At 41.1% G+C, this 5,725-nt stretch overlaps 1 pseudogene; it reads left to right on the top strand.

Moving 5' to 3' along the window:
* The first annotated feature begins 3,801 nt into the window (after nt 1-3,801).
* Nucleotides 3,802-4,654, top strand: LOC138089545 (large ribosomal subunit protein eL6 pseudogene; annotated as a pseudogene).
* The last annotated feature ends 1,071 nt before the right edge of the window (nt 4,655-5,725 follow it).

Below are 5,725 nucleotides of genomic sequence, written 5' to 3'. Positions count from 1 at the left end.
GTAGTCTGTGTTCTTTGGGGAAAAATTAGGGAACACAGAAAAACCATGAAAATAAAAATCATGTGTAATCCCACTGCCACTCTTTCCATTTTGTTCTTTTGACTCTGGATGTTTTTTTAAAAAAAATAATTTTATTTATTTATGGTTGTGCTGTGTCTTCACTGCTGCGTGGGCTTTCTCTGGTTGCAGAATGCATGAGCTTCTCGTTGTGATGACTTCTCTCATTGCAGAGCACAGGCTCTAGGGTGTGCAGGCTTCAGGAGTTGCAGCCCCCAGGCTCTAGAGCACAGGCTCAATAGTTGTGGTGCCCGGGCTTCATTGCTCCACGGCATGTGGGATTTCCTGGATCACAGATCACATTCATGTCTCCTGCATTGGCAGATGGACTCTTTACCACTGAATCACAAGGGAAGCTCAACTTTGGTTTTTCATACACATATACACACCACACAATTTTAAATATATATTTAAATATGCCTGCATTAGTCACTCAGTCGTATCTGACTCTGCAACCCCGTGGACTGTAGCCCACCATGCTCCCCGTCCATGGAATTCTCCAGGCAAGAATTACTAAAATAACTCCTTTTGATCCTGATTTTCACCTAGTCCATATGACCATTTCCCGATGTCACTGATATATTCTTTCCCACATTTTTATGCCTGCATATGAACACTATAAATTATTGAGCTAATGCCAATTGTAGACATTTGGGATATTCTGCACTATTGTAAACAAGGCTGTGAAGAATACCCTTGTTGATAAATCTTTGCACATGTTCGTACTTAGAAAACTTACTTTCTCTTTCAAGGCACTGAAATTCGGGCTATAAAAGGGATTGTAATTGATATTGAAAGAGTATAGCTCCTTTCTCCCTGAGAGTTTCTGCCAATTGTCTTTTTCTGCATGTTTTGAGTTGAGTTAGCTCCTTTTGGAAGAAGAAATGGCAACCCACTCCAGTGTTCTTGCCTGGAGAATCCCAGGGACAGGGGAGCCTGGTGGGCTCCTGTCTATGGGGTTGCGCAGAGTCGGATATGACTGAAGCGACGCAGCAGCAGCAGCAGCAGCAGCAGCTCCTTTTAGGACTTGCAGGCCTTCATGTATTCACAGAAGACTTGCTTTCAATCAAGTTAATGGTCTCTCCAGTTTGCAATGCAGAAACATTGAAATAACTGTTTTTTAACTGTATGACAAGAAATGAAAGCAATAAATATTAGAAAAGATTACTAATCTTATTAGGAAAAAGAAAATATAGAAGTGTAATTCCATCAAAAGAGGTATCAAACTGATTAGACTGAGTTACTCAAAACTGTCTTCTGAAAAACTCTCAAGTTGAAATGATTTGTAGCAGGTTTTACAACTGCAGGAAACGAGCTAAAACTTTCCACTTTCTTATTTTTCCTATTTTTCTAATCCAAAAAGTGAAATGAAACATTCTTTAAGGAGAAGACTCAACTGGCAATATTATCTCTCATTCGAAATTTACTGCCTGCATTGAACAATTGCTTCTGTATTGGCACAAGTCATTCAGTCACTCACCATCGGGGGATGAATCACTCCCCATGAAAAATCATTCCAGAATTTGGGTAACAGAGAAGTTTGCCTCCAGCCAAAAGTTCAACAAATGTTGGTAAAATTTAGGAAAATCATTATCATGAAAGGCTGCCATGGTTTCAAAGAGCATCTCTTAGTAGTTACTGCACTCTCTGACCTCTAAAAAAAGTGCAAGCAACTTCATGCACACACACAGCCCCTGCCAGTTTCCCTTAAAAATTTCATTCCCTTCATCACCACTGAGTGGAATTAAAAACAGTTGGTCAAGCTCCACTAATCGACAGCTGCTTGCAATTAGATGAAGCATTTAAAGCCATTCTCTTAACTACCTTCCCAACTGCCTAAGCATTCAGTATGAGCAATACACCGTGATAATTTGCCAGAATGTTTAACTTATCTCCATCTCTAGTGGTTTCTATACCTTCCTATTTTCTCCAGTCTTCCCACACACTGTCTGACTCTTCCAGTTCCTCTTGTTAAATTAGGGGTGTGCAGAGATTAGCTGAAACCAGGTCGAGCTGTTTTGTGCTAAGATGGAAAATTCTACCCAGGCAACTATTAGGGGGCAGAGTAAATCTTGATGTTTTGCAGAGAGAAAAGATTCCTTTTTTTCCCTCTTTTTTTATTAAACAATGAACTGGAAAGTTCACTGTAATTTTTCTCATCAAGGATGATGAAGAAAAACAAAAGTTCCTAGGCTTTTGTAAACTCTTTCCAATTCTCAAAACTCACAAACACTCATTTTGGAGTAGGGAGAAAATGCACAGATCACTTTATTCAATTTTTGCCCTTTACAAACTGGGCATCAAAAGTCAAGATGCTTTTCCCAAGGTCACAGAAAAGAGTGGCAGTGCATGGCCTGAATCCAACTCTCTGACTCTTGGTCCAGATGGTTTTCTGCTACTTAAACTCCTTCTGCTAAAGAGAAAATCTTCCCACCTCTTCTAGAAGGAGGCAGAGACCATCATGGCTACCCCACTTGCCTTCTCCAAGGGGTAGAGCAGCTGTTCTCCCCACCCTCTGCCCCACAAGCCTCTCCAGCCAGGAACTCATCCTGGGGCTTAAAGGGCAGGAAAACAACAGACATGAAATGACTTCACCTATGCACTCATCTTTCTCACTCCATCCCTTTCAACTCCCCCACCTAAATAAGAACCCCCACAAAACCACATCCATGGGCACATAACCATGTTGTTTTTCTGTCTCATACTCCCTGATGCTTATCTCCATCCGATACCCATTTGACCTGTTGTGTGGTCAGTGAAGGAAGGGGATGAAGGGGGTGTTGGAGGAAGGAAAGAGAGAAGCAAGAGGAGCAGAAAAGGACAATCAGTTGAAGGAAGCAGTTTTACCTCAAAACTCAAGAAGCAGATTCATGTCTAGACAAGAACGGGAGCCCTAGGACTTCCTTGGTGGTTGAGTGGCTAAAACTCCGTGTTCTCAGTGCAGAGGGCTCAGATTTAATTCCTGATCAGGAATCTAGATCCCACATGCCACAACTAAGACCCTTCACAGCCAGATAAAATAAATAAGTAAAAATAAATGTTAAAAAAAAAAAAAAGAAAGAAAGGGAGCCCTCACACCCCAGACCACTCACCCATAGCTCTGGCTTTTCTTATCTCTGCTCCTCCCAAGGCGAATCCCTTCTTTTCCAGAAACCTCCTATATTCCAATCTAGTCCACTCCTCTAGACAGTCATGGACTCCTTCTTCTGTCTCTGAGGACAATTCACTTTCTCCTTAAACTCATATTTCCATTATACTCACAGCAATGAGTCATCCTTATATTTTTTTCTGGTTCAAAGTCTTTTTGTTGATATTTTATAATGTTTATTATAAACATTTTATTATGTTGATCATTTTTTTATATAAATAAAGGCTTCCCTGGTGGCTCAATGGTAAAGAATCCATCTGCCAATGCAAGAGATACAGGTTCGATCCCTGGGTCAGGAAGATCCCCTGGAGAAAGAAATGGCAGCCCACTCCAGTACTCTTGCCTGGGAAATCCCATGGACAGAGGAGCCTAGAGGGCTACAGACTATGGGGTCAAAAAAAGTGTCAGACACATTTAATGACTAAAACAACATCAAAAATATATATGTATACACAGATACATACATATATTTCTGTTCTATATAAAGAGTTAGAGCCATATAAATAAAGACAGAGATAGAGAGATTGAGATAATTTTTTTAAGTTTTTCTATGTTAAAAAAAAAAATACTATTCTGCCTCTTGCCCATCTTGCAAGATGGCAGATGAAAACACAGAGAAGCTGGATAATAATAAGAAGAAACATAAAGCCAAGAAGGCTGATGCCAGGGCAAGGTTAAGAAGGGTAACCTCAAGCCCAAAACACCTCAAAAGGGGAAATCCCACAACAACCAAAACCCCATCCTAGTCAGAGGAATTGGCAGCTTTTCCCCATCTGCTTTGTGTTCCAGCAAAGTCGTGGAAAAGAGGAAGTAATCATAAGCTACATTTAATATTGAAATTAAAGAGAGATTTCTTTCTACTACACAAAACTTGTTTGGGTGGGGGTGACAGAAATGATGGGATACAAATGGCTAAGCTTCACCGAACACCTGGATGATGCTCCACTGAAGATGTACCTTGAAAGCTGGTGAGCCTCAGGAGAAAACCCTTCCATCAGATGAGAGGAAGCTGTGAGCTAGCGTCACTCCCAGCACCATTCCAAGCATCCTCACTGGGTACCACAGAGGCATGACGGTGGTTTTCTTAAAGCAGCTGAGCAGTAGCATGCTGCTCGTGACTTGTCCTCAGTCGAGTTCCTCTGTTAGAACACACCAGAAACTTGTCATCACCACCTCCACAAAAACTGATGAGTGGTGTGGAAATCCCAAACATCTCCCTGAGGCTTATTTCAAGAAGAAGCAGCTTCATAAAGCCCAGACACCAGGAAGGTAAGACCTTCAATGCAGAGGAAGGGAAATTCAAGCGCACAGAGCAGCACAAGGTTGATCTGAGAGACCTGGACTCACAAATTCCGCCAAAAAATCAAAGCCATCCCTCAGTTCCAGGGCTACCTCTGTTCTGTGTTTCTGCTCACAAATTGGTGTCCTAAATATCTTACAAAGAACTGATACATTGACCCCCAAAAATTATTCTGGGTGGTGTAGGTATTATGTTGATCACAAGTATAAAGCTCGTCAACATAACGTAAATATATTGTAAATTTTGTGGATAATGATTAAATACATACACTGTAACAGAAATGAATCTCATAATGAGTTCCTCAACCCTGTTTTTATCCCAATTAATTTATGCATCTATGATTTGATAGTACCTGGTGGCTCAGAGGATAAAGCGTCTGCCTACAATGCAGGAGACCCGGGTTCAACCCCTGGGAGGAAGATCTCCTGGAGAAGGAAATGGCGACCCACTCCAGTATTCTTGCCTGAAAAATCCCATGGACAGAGGAGCCTGGTAGGCTACAGTCTATGGGGTTGCAAAGAGTCAGACACAACTGAGCGACTTCACTTCACAATGCTAAATTATGACAGTTTTCAGTTATTTCTTTTTCTAATTTTTCATATTTATAGAGGTAAGAGAAAGCGCTTGTTTTATCCACCTAGAGGAAAGAAAAGTTTTGTTAAGGAATGACATTAGCTTCCATAAGGCTAGACTCTCCTTTCTAGTTATATATCAAAATAACAAAGTGATCCATCATCAAAAATTACTTTTAATGCCCTACCTGCTGACAACTTATTTAGGGCCTCCTTCAATTTTGTTGAAAGCCAAGAACTAGAGACCAACTGCCTTGAGAACAGGTTTTATTTTAATTCTATGATAAGAGTAATTCACTTTTCCCCCTTTCAACACCAAGGTTTTTTGAGTTTTTTTATTGAGTTATTTTATCTTAAGGTGAGGTAAGGTAAGGTGAAGTCGCTCAGTCGTGTCCGACTCTTTGCAAACCTGTGGACTGTAACCTACTAGGCTTCTCCGTCCATGGGATTCTCCAGGCAAGAATACTGGAGTGGATTGCCATTTCCTTCTCCAGAGGATCTTCCCAACCCAGGGATCAAACCCCGGTCTCCCGCACTGGAGGCAGACGCTTTAACCTCTGAGCCACCAGGGTATTTCAAGTTATTTCTTAGTTTATTCTCCAAGTATTTTATACCCTAGGGCAAGATACCCTAAGCAAGATTCACTAG

Source organism: Capricornis sumatraensis, chromosome 13, assembly GCF_032405125.1.
Source record: "Capricornis sumatraensis isolate serow.1 chromosome 13, serow.2, whole genome shotgun sequence".
Lineage (NCBI taxonomy): Eukaryota > Metazoa > Chordata > Mammalia > Artiodactyla > Bovidae > Capricornis > Capricornis sumatraensis.
Note: the sequence above shows the minus strand (reverse complement) of the source record. Positions and strands in the feature narration are given on the sequence as shown.